At 41.9% G+C, this 17,252-nt stretch overlaps 1 long non-coding RNA gene across 1 annotated transcript; it reads right to left on the minus strand.

The window, feature by feature from the left end:
• Window positions 1–2,650: 2,650 nt before the first annotated feature.
• LOC118167079 lies at window positions 2,651–14,521 on the minus strand. The gene is made up of 3 exons (XR_004750919.1): window positions 14,256–14,521; window positions 7,197–7,292; window positions 2,651–2,951 (listed from the first exon to the last, which is right to left on the minus strand). It is a non-coding gene; the product is annotated as an uncharacterized LOC118167079 (long non-coding RNA).
• Window positions 14,522–17,252: the final 2,731 nt, after the last annotated feature.

A 17,252-nucleotide genomic window follows, 5' to 3' on the forward strand; every position in this document is an offset into this window, starting at 1 on the left:
AATGGCAAATGGATCCTTTGAGAGAAGATCATGCAAAACCACCTGCAATTCCTCTCCTCCGTTCATGCCGAGCCACATGTGACCAGGACCTGGACTTAGATAAGCTTTCTCTGGGCTATGCCCTCCCTGGGCAGTGCTGCCAACAGCATTATCAAGGGTCAGCTGCGGCCAGAGGCAACCTAGGCAGTGGCCAAATGTGGCCCAGGGCAGCCTGACCTCCACGTCACCCCTCCCAGAGGTGCACTGCTGAAACAGTCCCAACTGGTCCAGAGGTACCGGGTCACTACTACATTTTGGTAGCTTCTCTCAACAGCAGGACAATCACAGTTCCCATCACAGGAATGCAGAAATGTATCTCAGTGCTACAGAAAAGCCAGAAATAAAACCACATGAAGGAAAAGGTGCAGTCTCTTAGGGCTCCAGAGAGGTGGGCTAATGTCCTAGCTCTGCCATGGGTTTCATACATGAACACATCTTGGTCATGAGATATATATGCAGTGCTGAATATCAGAGTGGTGGGGCAACATGAAGCCCTGGACAACTGATCAGTCACAAGGCCTCATGGCTTTCATGTTCCCTGGCTTATTGTGAGCCAAGACCACCTTGGTTCTGGGGACACGGGGGTCTATCCAACTTGGCCTCAGGACCAGGGATGATTACCCATAGCCGTTCTTTTGGCAATATAAGCAGAGACATACACTGAAAACATGATTGCTAAAGCAGCCATGAATATGGTTCTTCCTCCCAGTTTCTGGCTACGGGAGCACTTCAGATAAAGCTGGTCTGGGTATGGTTGGCATGTGGCAACCTGTGTGCTCTGGGAGGCATGTCCTGGCCATCTTTTGTGGTGCCCTGAGACAGTGGAGATGTATTCTCCTGCTGTAATTCTGCTTTTCAAAAAAATAAAAAAATAAAAATAAAAATAAATGTTATTTTTAAAATACTCTGGGATAGGAAATGTTGTGTGGGTGCATTTGTCCATGTCACAAGACAATGAGTCTTTTTTCAGTGAGGTCCTTTTTCCCACTTGCAATTTCCAGATGATGCCAGTTTGTGTAGGCAATGGTTCATGTGAGCTTTTGAAGGTAAGAAGCAGAGGATGATAACATTTTCAAAGCAAGTGCTGAAGGCAAGTCAAGACTAAATAATGAGTGAGGAGTCTACATCCTAGAACCACCCTCAGCAAGCCCAAACTAGCTCCAATGTCCTGTGCTCAATAGGACAAGCTCAGCCCTACGTGCAATGCTGAAACCTGCCAAATCAAGGATGCCAAGACCCTCTCTTGTGACCATCTCAAAAGAAGGCAGAAAAAGACAAAAAGGATAAAACTGAGATAGGAGAGAGCTGAGCTGCTGCAGCCCTGGCTGGAGGGATGCTAACTGGAGAAGGAGTGGCTGTCTCACAGACGTCAGCCTTGCCCTTTCCCTTCCCTTCCCAGCCAACTCTGTGTCTCCTCGCAGCCCTGGGCTGCTCCTGGTGCCAGCAAGGCCCTTTCTCAGCTGTGTGACACCAAAAGACTTTTTTCCTGGAGAGGAGACAGCTTAACTGGGAAAAAGTCCCTGTCTGAGGCTAAGGGAGCTGCCACCCAGATCAGCACCTGGAGTGACCAGGTTGAGGCAATTCCCAGGACTATGATCCTCATGAATATCCAATTAGTTATGATGTTGGATAACTAATGTTGGATCGCAAGCAAGCACCAGTCAGCATAGCAGGTAGCAGCTACAAATCATGGGAAGAACATTAGGATGAAAATAAAACAACAAGATTAAAGAAAACAAAGCACACAGTAAATCCTAGGTAGATAATTTATTTGTTCACGTTTATCCTAAATCAATTTTCCACTGTCCTCTAACCGCATCCCAAAGGGGCTGATGCTGCCCGTTAACTAATAAGCTGTTTGGTGTGTTGTTTGGCATTTGAGGCCCAGCTGGACTTGTCTTCATTTTATAAAATAGTGGGAGGACTTTGCAAACACAAAAACCCTCCCAGAATGAACCCCTCTATTTCTTGTGTTGGCCTATTGTGCACAAAAATGTCATCTCTGTTTGCCGAGAGGAGCAAAGTGAGTAAAATACAGACGGGGAGAGCTTGCTTTCACTCCAGCGCTGTTTGCTCTGAAACGTTATGCAATGCAGATTAATGTCTTAGCACAAGAGAGTTCAGATGAGGTCCTGAGATTAGGCCGTCTCCAAAAAAAAAGGGGGGGGGGGGGGGCTGGAGAGGAGAGAGAGAAACCCCTGGAAAAAAAGAAATGAGTCTGCATTTTGAGAATTTGAAACTGCAGCAAAAGGAAAGAGATTTATTGGAACTATAGGAGGCAGACAGGAAACTCTCCCAGCGTAAAACCACACAGTATCAGCAGCACATGGGGAAGCTGCCCACTGCAAGCAATGGGGAAAGAACTGAGTTCAGATTTCAGGCAGCTCTTGGTTTGCCAGCACCACTGGTCCTGCTCTGTTCCTTGGTGCAAAGCATTAGTAATGCTGACAGGATTAGACTGATATGATAACACAGGGATTGATCTCAGCTGTAAATTCAGACTCTCCTGCTGAGCTCATTACCCAGAGTCTGTTGAGGAAGCACCCTCAGCTGAATCTCTTCAAATTCTAAGTAAAAATAAAAAATAAATAAATAAATAAATAAAAACCACATTAGTAGGTATATCACAGCAATGCCCATTTCTGCTTTTAAAGATCTGGGTCCATACACAGATTTCTTGCCAGGACAGGTTAATCTGAGTAACACGAACTTCACCAGCAAAGCTATAATCAGCCTTTGACTTTTCATCTTTCAATGGCCATATATATATATACCCACCACCTGCTGCAGCACCTCTGTCAGCATCGAACTGCATCCAGCTGTCCTGTGTTCCCTCTGGCCTCGCTCCCAAGCCACGTCCTCCCAGTGGTAATGTTAGCATCAGAAGTCTTCAAAATCAAGTGTACCTACACCTGTGAGTTGTTAAAAAAATTGTGTGCACATATTTGTATACTTTGGAGGCACAGAATAGCCAGAGATAACATTACTTTCATTCTAAGTAGCCATGTTTTGGTAGGAAAATGTATATATAAATGCACATATGCACATACACATATACTTGTGTGAGTATATTTAAAGTTTTTAAACCCCCAGGCGCTGCTCACTGTCTAGCAGGACCTTGCCAATGAAGGCCATGCACGGGTCCCCACATGGTGACCTGTGCTGGTTGCTCCACCAACCTGCATATCCACTGCCTCGATGGGAACTGCTGCCCACCTAGCTGCTACAAGCCTCCAACAAACCTCTGCTCTTGGCCTCTCCATCGCACAGGTGCTGACAGTCGGGAGAGATCACGTTACAGGCTGCTGGGAATGACTTGTAGGCCAGTTTCTCAGTGCTGCGGCACAGATCTCTCTCTCTCTTTCATTAATTTCTAATCTAGCCCTTCCTCCCCCCAGTATAGCTCTGGATGGGGAAACATCTGCAAATAAAGAAGGGATTTTCTCTTGTCTCTTAAAAGACAACTCCTCATTCATTTTCTCTTTCTGTTGTTATTGTTGTAGTTAAATGAGACAGATGCCACGCATTTATGTTTTCTGATCCAAAGCACATTGAGGACAATGAAATGACTTCCATTCATTCCTGGGCACACTGGATGAGTGGTAATACCTACAAACTCCATCCCTTTATACACTCTTTAATTTGCACCGTTTCTTTTTCCAAATCACCAAGCTGCTTCATGCAAAAAAATGTGCAATATACAATGCACTAGGGTTTACATATTTTCCCTTTGGGCATCTTTATCTAGAATTTAAAAGCTATTATTAACTAATGCTTTCACTTTATTTTATGTTTGAAAATAATGAAGTCTAATAAAACTGATTTCCAAAGCCATTCAGTCTTAAATGTAATAAATCAAACTGTAGAGAGATACTGTGTATACACGGCTGTGCATGCCAAATGCAACTAAAATTAATACCTTGATGTTTTACATTATTATAAAATGCAGTCTTATATTTTTTAAATGCCAAATTGATTAATTGGCCCCCTAACTGAACATTGAGGCTGCTACTGTGATGAAATGTTTTGTGGGTTGACTGGGCGATGGATTATTATAAAGAGCTGAGTAATTAACTCTATTGGGAGCCTTATATCAGGGCACTGGGGTTTAATCTAAGCCACAATGACTTGGTGCTAGAAATGAACCAAATGCCAGGGGGTGAATTCATACCTGGTGTAATCCGCTACGCAGCCCAGTGGAGTTACTACAGGAAGGGGTTTTGCTTGTGCCTTATGTTTTCACTTGCACGGTGCAAAGGTTAAGGCTGTCAGGCCAGGCTGTTTGAAAGCTTAACGATTAAGTATTATCACTGTTTGCAGAGTCATTCTTCAAATGTTTTCAACATAAAACAGTTTATTAAACGTCTGGCAGGCTTTTACTGAGAAATGCCAAGATGTGATTTCTCCCCTTCCTCGCTGTTATTTTAATACTTAGCACCTCTGCAAGCGGGGGGAGAGAGGGGAGGGCGGGAAGAGGAGAAAATCCCCCAAATAAATAAAGCCTGATACTCTGAAACTCAGCTACTCAAAACTCCAGGAGGGACCCAGGCCCCACCAGAGGTTTGGGAAGGCTGTGTGGACCAGGGGCCACCTGTTGGTGCCACCAGATCCCACACACTATGCCTTCCCTCCAGGCGCTGACTGGTGACCACCCGTGAGATCTCCACCAGGGGATTCATCATTTGCATTATATTTCTTTGCATTTCAATGATTTTTTCCAACTTCACAACAACTCCTCCTTCACAGGCTGAGGTGCTGTAGGCCTTGTCTGTGCAATGCATTGCTTTGTCTGGCCTCACCTTGGGCTGGGGGCACTGATGTGCCCAGCCTTGTCCCTCTACACTGTTGGGACTGCTGAGTTTTGTACAAGTCATTGTCAAAAAGGCTTTTAAAACAAGCCATGCTAGGACTTCCAAGCCTTTAAAATGCCATCAAGCTGAATACAGGTTGATTCTGGACCATCATTAGATCAGAAAAACATTTCTTTTTCCCAAACAATGCACATTTAAAGTTTTAAGAACTCTTGAAAGAGAAAGAAGATACCTCTATATCCCTAAGTAATTCTCAGGAGGAGTCCAAAAGGAAGAATACCATAATGGAGAAAAGTGGAAAGAAATTAAAGAAATAAGGAAATATAAAAGAAATAAAAGGAATGAAATAAAAGAAATGGAAGAAAATCTATTTTACAGATGTGGTTTTGTTGTGTTGGAGAAGCTTTTCTCCTAAAAAAAATGAAAATGCGGTGTATCACAGAGAGATTAAAAGTTTCTATCTGCAACAGTGGGCCAAAACAGTGGGCCAAAAACTATGCCTAAGCTAAGGCATTGCTCCTAGCCTTGGAGGCAACAGGGTCAGAATAGGAAGTGGGAGCTCTGGGATGCTTCCTGCATGCTGCAGAGTGGGAAAACCTGCTCAAGGATCTCCTCGTGCTCATGTGGAAGCATTACACTGTACCAAAGGGCAGCACAAGGCAGAAGTTGGCTTTCCCTATCTGCAGCCTCACTGCTGTGTTGCTGTTTTGGGCATCTGCTGTTTTTTGATCATTTTTGGTGTCTTTGATTTCATGAAGTTGCAATATCCCCTGCAAACGGTTAGATCACTGGAAGATGCTGATATCTGACATGTCGCAGCTCACTGTATGCTGGCACTGTTTAAGAAGCAATGTTTTTCTGATGATACAGATATTTGCTAGTCTTCCAGGAATTTGATCAGGCTTTTAGCCTTCAGACAGCATAACAAGCATCCTTCCTTTCTTAACATGGAGTAAGAGCTAATATGTTTTTTCATTGTATAGGCCCTCCAATAACTTTTTCAGGCTCCTCCAGCAACTAGGGTAAAGTGAGATCCCTAGAGGCACAAATACTTATTTTTCTTTTTAAAAAAATTACTTCAGAAATTAGAAAAAAGGCTTTTAGACACTGGAAAAAATCAGGAATGAATAAAATACACTTCTAGTTTTATTGTGTATTTCTCTCTTCTATATGGAGAACTGTGCAGCACCTAGACATGCTTTGGAGAGCATTTTCTTTAAACAGGGCTAATTCTGTAAATTAAAGTCCAAATCACAAAACTTTACATGACAGCTTGCTGCAGAAGATAAAACAACTTTATAGTACCCAGTAAATAGACAAAAATTCTTCTAGGCTAACTTCCCTTATCATTTCCTCTCACATAAAGTACAAGTGAAACACTGGATGCGACAAGGAGAAGAAATCACTGCTATGCTTATTGAAAACACAGAGAATTGGACCCATTGTAGTGACTTGGTTGGGTCTGCCTGAGACAGATTAAAGGGAACAGTGGCTTCTCATCCAACTGCCTATGCTTGTTAAAGGAGAGACGCTTCATCTTTTCTCAGAAGCATACATCATTAGGGAAATACTGTCTTGCTGCATTAGAATAAATTACTATGCAACAAACATATGTTACAGCTAATTGTGCTGGAAAAAGAAAAAAAGCATTTACTGCCTTCCATGGTTAACATGTAAAAGTGGATAAGGAAAATGAATTAGCTTCATAGACACTCTTTCAGTTAAGTCTTGAAAGCATAGATATCCATGTTGGGTTTACAAAAGGGAGAGATTTAATTTAGAGGGATTATTTAATAAATGCACCAATGCCTGAACAGGAAGAAATAATGAAGAAGACAGGATATTTGATTACTTGTTTAGCCTGCACTATGCCAGCTAGAATACGTTTAACATGTCCAGTCCCTGGGGTCAAAATCTATTGACACACTCTGATGTAGGTCAGGAATAAGCCTGGGAGGCCCTTTGGCTGTCTCCTAATTTACATGAGCATAAACAAGAGCAGGCACCCAGCCTGCAGACCTTGATCGCTTTGTCTGTCGGAGCTATGGCCACATCTCCTGGGATCACAGGGTGGTGGGCAGCATCCCGTCCCACGCTTCCAGTGCCCATGAGTGGAGAAGACAAAGCACACAGGAGGGCCTAAACCCACAGCCCTAACAGCTGCTGGGCTCTCTCCATGGTGGGGGCATCTGTAGAGATGATACAAATTATAATTCACTCTGAGTCACCATCAGTAATGTTGGGAGCTGAGAAAAACCTGTTTGGTTTTTTTTTCACTATGTAGGGAGAAGAGGGAACACATAGCAACTCCCCCACCTTACAGCAGGTCCCACAGAGATAACTTACCTTGAACACTGAGGTTATTCATAAAAATGTTCCTCAGATTGCAGAACAGAGAGTGACAATGGGCTCTTCCTTTTTCTCCTTTGCCATTGGTCACACCTTTGATAGAAAAAGACATCCAGGAAGGATTATGTAAGAAATTAAGAAGGGAACACCAGAAACCCAAAGTATTGCAAATGTTGCTACCTGGAAAGGCAATTCCATGCCCAGATCCCCAGGAGTTATGTACTGCCTGCTTTATGTGGCCACCAGACTCTTGCTGTCTAAGCAACATCCAGCCATCATCTCATAAGAGCCTGACCTCTCAGACAGCCCCGGGCACATGAAAACTTACTGGTGGATCTCACATTCTGCCCTCCAAATATGCAAATACACAATATGCAAATAAAAAAAATAAACATTTATATGCGTATATACAAATTATTGTGAGTAGCAAGCACAGATATTTGACTTATAAATTTATAGGTTGATATTATCTCATGTCAAGCGAGCATAATTTGGAACTGTAAGGGCAGACCCTCATCTCAAACGAGGGGGGGGGGGGGTATTTTTGGAGTAGCTCTTGTGTAACCGAGGGCTTTTCTCATATTTATACCGATGTAGTCAAGATCTGAGTCTGACCCACCCATAGCATGGAGGAGTTAAAATGAGATGCAAATCTCAGCTCGTTTCGCTTCTGTGTGGATGCAAATGCCATGCATTGCGTTACGCCAAGCAAAAGCCCTCAGACATCGTCCTGCCTTATCAGGGCTCCATACGAGCACAGGATTTACGAGCTGCACATTAAGTCCCGTGATTTACGCCACTTTCCTTGCTCAGGTTTGCTGCCTTCCCCCAGGGATTGTATCTGTGTCCATAGGCACTTTCTAAGATTTCTATGCGCTACCTCAACAAAATGCCCTTTCATGAGGCCAAATACATCACATCAAGACAGCAACTGTATTTCTTTCATACCGTTTTAAACTCAGTCATCTATATGAGGTGCAGTAGCTGGCTTCTGGAAAATAGTTAGCCCTGTGTGTACCAGAGTGATAAATTAATACAGAAATGGTCTATTAATTTAGAAATGCCCATTTCTGTTGCTGGCCACAGGGCACTGTGACCGACATACAAGGCCCCTCTGTTTGTGTCACCACATTACATGCAAAGCAGGTAAACTCTGACGCAGATGCTTTTCCAGCAACGTAGCAGCCTTTTCCTCTCATTTCACTCCTAAAGTGGCATTTTGGTGTGTTCAAAATGAGTTCAGAACAGGTCCAGTGGAAAAAAAATCAAGGAAATACCAAAGCCTGTAGTTTATTCTGTTTTTTATTGCAACACCGTTCTTGAGATGGACCTAGAAATTAATCAGCATCCTAAGGAGAATTGCACCTCATTTGAATTTTCTTGGTCAGAAATTATACAGCTGGCAGAAGGAAGAGCCTAGATCATATTTTCACTCAGCACTGCATGTAAGCAGGAGTTTATTGGCATATGTGCTGCAGCTCAGGATTTGTTGAACTGCACAAGGCATCCAGGAAGTTAGCACCATCATATTGATAGCTAGGACTGTGCTGCTTTGAAACATTGTGTGTTATATGGCACGTGTGCCATATCTGAGAATGGAGGAGTCCCAGAAAAAAAAAAAAAAAAAAAAAAAAAAAAAAGGGAAAAAAAAAGACATGCAGCAGAGAAAAGGATAAAAACATTTTCCTGTCTCTCCTGTCTCTAAGCACTGACACAACTTTTAATTGAAAGGGAGAGAGATAAATATATATTTAAAAATATATATATATATATCATCCATCTAGGCACCAGCCCAATTTTCCAATCTTTCAGATTTATAGTGTGCCTTACAAACTGCTTGCATCTCCTTCATTACAAATACATCAACTTCTGCGGGCTGAAATCTTGAATAGAAATAAAAATGAAGATAAAAAGTTAATGATGTGCCCATTTTATTTGCATCCCTATTCCCCTCCACTTGTTCATTCTGGACAGCATCCAGAATAGCACTCAGAGACCTAAAGCTTAGCTCAGGAAGAATCTAAGCTCCTATATTGAGAAAAGCAACTCAAAACTAACCCTTTAGGGCTTGACCTAAAACTAAGCCCTTTAGGCTTTAGTCAATTTAATGGACGTTATTTTCTGATGATATTGTTCTTAGCTTTCTGTTCAGACTGATGGAAAGTCTAGACCTTGTGTCTGTCTTCATGGCTTGAGTGCTCTGACTGAAGCCGTAACAAAATGGGCCAGAGTTCTTTCAAGAGAAATGGTGATCCAATCAGCTTGCAGTGAGATATCTGGTTTCAGTTCTTGCTTCATGTTTTCAGACTTTGGTTCATTTATTTCTTCTAGGTGCAGAACTCTAGCCCTGAATTATGAGCTACTTCTGGATAAGAAAGAGAGCTTTTACGTTCCATAGGTTCAGACTTTTCCCCATTCACTCCCAGTAAATCTCCCCATTCACTCCAGTAAATCCCAGCAGTAGAAATGTGGGGCTCACTCAACCTCCCATGTTTAATTATTTTCAGGGGTTACAACTCTAAGTGTCTTGTTTTTTGGTTTTTTTTTTTTTTTTTTTGGATTGTAAGGTGAGAAACCCAGATAACATCTCTTCTCAGGCATAGGCAAAGTGCTTATTCTTAGTGATACAGTGATTTACATAATAATGTCATGAGGAAAGAGGAAGAGGAGCTGCACTTTTTCGTAGTGCTTCTGCTGGAGAGGCAAAGAAAAAATAGGCAACAGAGTTTGCCTTAAATACATGGTCACCACCTGGGTGCTTACAGAAAGTTGTCTGTAAGCAGCTGCTTATGTGACCACAGTAACGTTCATCACAATGCCCAGATTAAATAGGACTGGTGTAGTTCTTCCACTTTACAGCTATGGTGCAGGAAAAGTCCTTGGGATAGTGTATGAACCCTGGGACTGTTCAGAATGAGCTTTTCCTCCCCATGCCCATAGAAAGAATTAGAGCACTTTAGTCAAGATTCATCACTGCATATGTGAGGGTTATTGACATGAATCATGCCTGTTATGCCTTCTCCTCTAGGATGTTTTCAATGTTCATCTGCAGTAGAATGAAATGTGCAACTTAACTACACATAAACAGAAAAATAAAACAGAGACCCATGAAGGTGAGATCCAGCTGTGCTGCAGAAATCCCAGCCAGGAACAAGTCAGGCCTGCGCTGGGTTGAAATGTAATAAATAAATAAACAAATGAAGTTTTCCTTCTCTGACAGCTAGAAAGCATTTATTCTAGTCCAGAAAGAAGGACAAGGAATTCCCATCATTGTTTAATGTTTTTTTGTTTTGTTTTGTTTTGTTTTTTAAGTCCATTTTTCAAAAAGTAATTTTGAAATGTTCTGGGAAATGCAGGGGGTGGGAATGCTAATCTATCATCCGCTTCTGATAGTGTTTAATTAAAAAACATAGCTATTAGTCATCTGCTACCCTACCACCAGGGCTGACCTGACAATATCTTAACACGCTGGTGAAAGAAAAATTGAAAAGACTCTTTTTCATTGTGTTTTATCTTAGCAGTGGGGGAGAACAAGTATATAATTTAAGGGAGGGCAAAGACAGTTTCTCATGCCAGTTTCTCAGGAGGTTAATCCAGTCTGGATTTTTTCTAACACAAAGGTGTTCTTTCTCCTGTTATAGCCAATGTGACTGTTAAAATCAAACAAGTAAATAAAAAAAAAAAAAAATTACTATGGAAGAAAACTTGAGTGATCAAAGCTATCATCCTCCCCAGAGGACCTCTATAACTTGCATTTTTAGTCTCTGAAGAGTTAGATTTCTCCCCCAGTGTAATAGCAAACCAAGAAAATTCAGACAATTGTAATAAAGGTATTTCCCAGACCCCAGTTTTTCAGGTGGCCATGAGCTGATGAGACCAAATGTCCATTCACTTGCTGGCAGAATCTAGATGCAGCTGTTTAGGAAAAAAAAAAAAAAAAAAAGAAAGAAAGAAGAAAAAAGAAAAGAATATTCCCTAAATACTTCTACCATGTACAGTTTCTTTTGGCTACACATGAAACCTGTGAGCCCAAGCAGGTATTTGTAATAGGTCAGCAGTTCCACTGTTGTAAATCTTGATGCCTTGGGATGGACAGAAGGATAGAAAAGGAGGAAGGAACTTGCAAGATAAGTGCCTCACTCTGTCAAAGCAAAACTCATACTTTTTCAAGTTTCCCAGACCGCAGGTGACTCAATCCTATGTAAGCCACAGGTGGAGCTTCTTCTTGGGCACACAGAATAAATGCGAACAGGATTTGACAACACAGAGGGTTGGGGGAATTTTAAAAATTGAAAAGAAGAGGAAAGAACAACTTAATACACATTTTCTTTGTTGGGTGAACCTCAAGCCCTTGAAGCCAACAGTGCCTCAAGGAACCTAGACGTTCCCTTCCTTCAAGCCTATATCAGAAATTACTTGCTGTCATTTTTCTCCTATTTCTCTTCTTCCTTATCGAGTTAAGCTATATCTCCACAGCAGAAAAGGTGCACTCTTAAGTCACATTATGATAACTAGGTTTAAAGGAACAGCAAAGACAAGACCTTTGACAACCCCCATTTAAGTGAGAGCCTGACATTAAATGTGAGCTGTGAAACCATACTAAAATGCAAAGAACCTTATCTTCTACTTGCAGCCACTATTTCAATTTACTTTCTTGTCTTCCCTTGTCCTGAGTAGCTACTGGAAATTCTTGCACAAAGCAAAAGTTTCAGGGCTAAGACTCAGTTGCTCAAAGGTATGTTAGATGCCTAATTTTCATTGTATGTGATGTGAAATTGCTTATAATAAGCCAAAGTTAAAAGGCTAATGATGGAAACAGCTGAATCCTTTAAGACAGATGCACTGGTACCCACTTTGTAGTATTTGGTAAGGATGCTGGGCTTTACCACTCAGGTCACCTAGGCTGGTATATGGATCTAGTTTGAGATTGCTATAAAAAGAGTCTATAGTTCTACTTTGCTCACATAATTACCAAATCAACTCAGCGGTCAGTGTTCAAGAAGCCAAACCACTTAGCAAAATGTGGCCACAACCATGTGTCCCCTGGAAGACTATCACTAGCTGAAAAGAGAACGTGTAGCTACCTATTATTATTCTTACTATGATTCAAACTTGGGTTCAGGCTATTCACAGCAATTATGGCACTAATTTGTAACCTATCATTATGATCAGATTTTAAAGTGTGGACTCTTCTTAGTGTTCAATTCTTTCTCAAACCACTGGTGAAAAATACTGACAGTGACTGTGCTCTCATTCACATCCTGAGGCTTTGTGAACAGTGGAAAAAACCCTTATTCCCAACTCTCCGCATAAATGTGCTGAGTCTGAAGTTCACCTGACTTTCTTAAATTATCTGAGTAGGGTCATGAGCAGCCGAACGTGGTTACCTGGTGTCTTGTCATTAGCTGACCTCTGTATCTAAGAAAATAGGAGCTCTGATTAATGCTTCTCTGCCCTTTGAAGCAACTCTAGGCTCTCCTCTCACATCTTCTCAGGTGGGGATTCCCTGGTGTACATTAGGAGAATTGTATTCATGCTACCAATGCTTTCTCTGACAGCAAGATGATGAGGCTTCTCTCTTTTTTCTCTACTGAAACATCATTTTAAATGAAACTTCTAAAACTGGGTGGCTTCAAGACCTTTATGACCCTGTCAGCTTCAGCTGAAACTGGCAAGAGGATTCAAAAGTTACTATAAATAAAAATTGAGTTAAAGAGGGACAGTGAAAAATGGAAAATCTAAAATTCCAAAAACCATCAAAGGGGATTATGATGCCATTAATGGATTTCCCAGAAAGACAGAAATCATCATCTTTGTTTTGTATCTGTTTTTACCAAATTTGATTTCACATCAATGGGAGGTTCAACTAGCATGAGAGCCACTAACCCACAAACCTACAAATACCTTTCTTCCCTCCACCAATACAAAGGCAAAATTACAGCAAGAGCCCGCAGGGACTGAAAACCAGACATTCACAACAACGCTGAATTTAGGCAAGAGAACTAGTGCATTTATGTGGTTTCCTGCAGCTCGTGCCCATCTGCATGCTGCTGTAGCCACATTGCTATCAGCACTCGGGCCATGCCACGTGAAGCTACCTCAAATACGTTTCTGTGAGCTGTAGTCACACCTTTGGCTCCAGCTTATGCACACCTGAAAAATCTTTTCAAGCCTGAGGCTCTCGTAGGCTGTTGCTGGTCCAGCCCACGGCATAAGGAATGCAGGGCAACAACGCAGATGAAAGGCAACCCCTCCACCCCAAGCATATCACAAATGGGACCTCAGCCTGGCTTTGTACTATTTGGGACTCCAAGTTCATACACAGACATAGTGCCTGTGGCCCTAAGTTTCTGTGCAAATGCAATGTGCTAACATTTACATGTGAAACTCTTTTTCCATTTGAAAAAGTTATAATTACATGTCCAATATTTGCAATTGGCAGTCTTCTGTTGCAGGTTTAACAAACCATTGCAGACCTAGCAGAGGCATGAAGTGAAGGGTTAAAACTCACAGGTTTCCTGTTATGGGAATGATTTTGTCCACACAGTGATCATTATCATTTAAGCAATCCCCTGCTCATCTCCAAGTTATAAATGTGAAAAAGGTGAGCTGTGCTTCATGGGTTCTCCGTGCTTACTTTTCTTCATTGTTAAGGTGTGTGGTTTGGTTTGGTTAAGAAAGTAGCTATAATAAGATCAGACCACAGCCCACTGGATAAAATCCTAAGAATAATCATGCTAATGTTTTATTCATGTGGGAATGTTAATTAAGATGCAGCTGTAATTACAGTACCATCATCATCTAGTGGCCTGGAAGTGCAAATGTTCTTCCTGACATATGGAATAATAGAAGGCGGCTCGGTACAAATGCTGCTAACCAATACCCGGACAAACACTCAGCTACACGCATCTCCTGGCCCCCGGGGTGCCCTTCCAAAAGGCATCAGTCACTGCCACTGGCAGAAACTGTTGAAGACAAAGCTGTGTTTTGCATCTTCGGGCTTAAAAAAGATCACACAGCATCCCAGGACTGAAAACAAATAAACATACAGCTAACCTCAAAGTCCTCACTCACACCAGAACAAATGTTGGGAGCAGCAAAAGTTGGATGCTGGTGAGGTTTCTTTATGTCCACCTTCGCTTGGAAGGTTTTGGTGCTGATAGAGATGTGGCACAGCACCTGCTCTTTTTTCATGGCTATATGGGGTGCCCTGGGGCCAGCCCGCCCTGGCACACAATATTTGGCTGCACCTGGTGTAACCTCTCCTCCCCTGATGACAGCTCTCAGCAACACAACAGGCAGGAGCCGCTCAGCATTGTTCTTCTCAGCTGTTGCCTGTTGATAAATAGAGAGAAAGAAATAGAAATAAATAGAAAAGAAATAGAAATAAATAAATAAATAAAAAGAAAGAAAGAAATAGAGCAGAAAATGCTCTACTTTTTAACCTGTCTTGGCATTAAGCTGAGAAAAAAAAATAAATAAATAAATTTTGCATTAGCTTATAGTGTTTCTGTGGATGCACTTCTGCTTTCCTGAAGACCTGGCTTAAACAAAAGATGAAATCTAGAAGGGTCTGTGTTATAAAGTATGTAGTCCTGTGTGGAGCCAGGAGTCTCTTGTGGAGCTTGATGGTCCTTGTGAGTCCCATTCCAACTCCAGATATTCAACAATTCTATGATTCTAGGTATCTAGCTCCAAAATCTCTGTAAAACTTCCCTTTGTCACGGGTGTTCCAAAACAAAAACAAAACAAAAACAAAACAAATAACAAAGAAAAAAGACAATATTTATCTTGCTTATTTTGCAATCCATCCTTCTAACCAAAGTTTTCTCACCTCTACACATCCACTGCCATCTTCCAGAGTTGTGTAAATCATAAAGCTTTGTAAAGAGGTCATCCTTTTACTCTCTGCCAATGACCAGAATTCCAGTTACTCCAATGAAAAAGATTCACATTGTTTCAGAGATGGAAATCCAAGGTTTTGGCTTTGTCCATTACAAAAGTTAGGAGCCATGGAGGGAGTTCAGGCTTACACTGAGACAGTTTGCAAGTTCCCTGCTCTGGGGCTGGTTGAAAGCCATCTGTAAGAAAAGCACTCACAGCTCACATGGGCTGGGAAAACTTATTTTTATTCTGATACACATGTGAACATATCTAAATTAGATTATGTTACAGAATGGAAATAGCGATCAAAATACTAAATAAATAAATAAAAATCCCAAAACAAGAATTCAGCTCAGGAGCATAAAAGCAAAACAAATAAACCTTAGATGACACAAAAGGTTGTTTTTGAATTTCTGAAATGATAAAACAGCATTTTGTGGCAAATGGCAAGACCCAAATTATTATTTTTTCTTAAAATCCCACAATTTGGAAAATATGAACATGCTTGTTGAAGTGGAGTTCCCCAATGAAAAACATGTACACTCACAACACTCTCCAGTGCTCCCTCCAGAAAATATCAGCACAGCACTGCCACATGGTCCAGCGGGGATATTTTGATTAAAGGCGTTTCGGGCAGGTTGGCGGAGTGTACAAGGGAAGGACTCCTCTGTGCATCAGCTGCTTCATTAGTATTGCTGATCACCTGCTGTGCCTGGGGACTTTGTTCTCCAGGTGGACAGGAAAACAACAGTCATTCAGATGTCACTGCAAATTTCTTGCATAGTGGTTGTGCTCTTTAATTGTCTTAATTTCCTGGTAGGAGAAGTATGCAATACTTCGTGCAACCAGTTAAAGGAAACAATTAGTATAACTCTTGTCAATCATGAGGTGTGTCAAATATTAACTAGGGCTCCTCCAATAACATACCTATCTGTTTATCAGTTATCCAGAAATACCGTACCTGTTTCCGTAACTGGAGTTCTTGAGTTGAGACTCTCCTAAAACCCACTTGTTGCATGCTTGGTATTGGTGGTAGGAGAGTGGCTCTGGCCTTTGCCACAAAGGAAATACAAAAAATGAAGAGCATATGAAGCAGGTGAGAAAATTACATGACAGGCGGATGGTTTGGAGGGACCTCCAGTGGGAAGGCAAAGGTTTCATCTCATTTCCCTATGCATATAGTCAGTAACTTATAATTAGTGGCTAACCTTTTTTGGGTGCAAGGAGGAACTGCTAACTGTGCCTCTGGCTATTTGTGTAAGTGGAGAACACAGTCCTTCCTTCTATGCTTCCAAGACACACTGAGATGTTTGCTTCTTGTTTCACTTAGTGCAGCCACCCTAATGTCCATGCTCACCTTCCCACTGCTGCCTTGACCGATCCATTGACTTTCTCCTGAAACAGAGAGATTTTCCTCCATTTTGAGGAAATTCTGATTTCTGGTAGAAGATGCCAAGACCTTCAGGAGTGTCCTCTCCCTGGCTATTTCTGAGGTTCTCTCCCTTGCTGTTTCTGAGGTCCTGCTGAACTCTTCACCCTGTAATACAGATATATACACATGCAGTGTTCAGATTTCCATAGGTGACCTGTGAGACTCACTGTTAGCGTCTCCAGGCTGGTATTTAAGTACCTGTGTTCATGCAAGCTCACGGAGTGAGCCTTGTGCACTGTCCCCTGATAATATGCACCGTTCATTTGCTGGCACCACTCCTGGTATGGGAGAGCACAGGCCAAGGACTGTGTTCAACCCACATGTGGACAAAAAACGCGCTGTTTTGGGAAGGAAACTGATTTAGCTGCACAGTCATGATCTGCACCACGTTACTTTCCTGAAGGCCAGGGAAACAAGCCCCTGTTCATTTTACTCGCTGCTATAGATGAAGCCTCAGAGCTTGTACCTGGGAAATGCCATCCCAAGACTGTACAGAGACACAGCAAATGAGAGCTGTTCTGGAGTAGCAATTTCTGAAGATACACGAGCAAAAGACACAAGCAAGGGAAGAGTGGCTCTGTCTGGGCAGACAGATTCTCAGCCCTGCCTTAAATATTAACCACATTTGCCATTTTGCAAATGGACCTGACAGTAACTGCTACAGTGTGTTCATATTGTGCTAAAACCTCGTAAAAAAGGCTCATCTTGCCTGTCATCACGGGGAATCACACTGCTGG

The sequence above is a fragment of the Oxyura jamaicensis genome, chromosome 4 (assembly GCF_011077185.1).
Source record: "Oxyura jamaicensis isolate SHBP4307 breed ruddy duck chromosome 4, BPBGC_Ojam_1.0, whole genome shotgun sequence".
In the NCBI taxonomy this organism is placed as follows: domain Eukaryota; kingdom Metazoa; phylum Chordata; class Aves; order Anseriformes; family Anatidae; genus Oxyura; species Oxyura jamaicensis.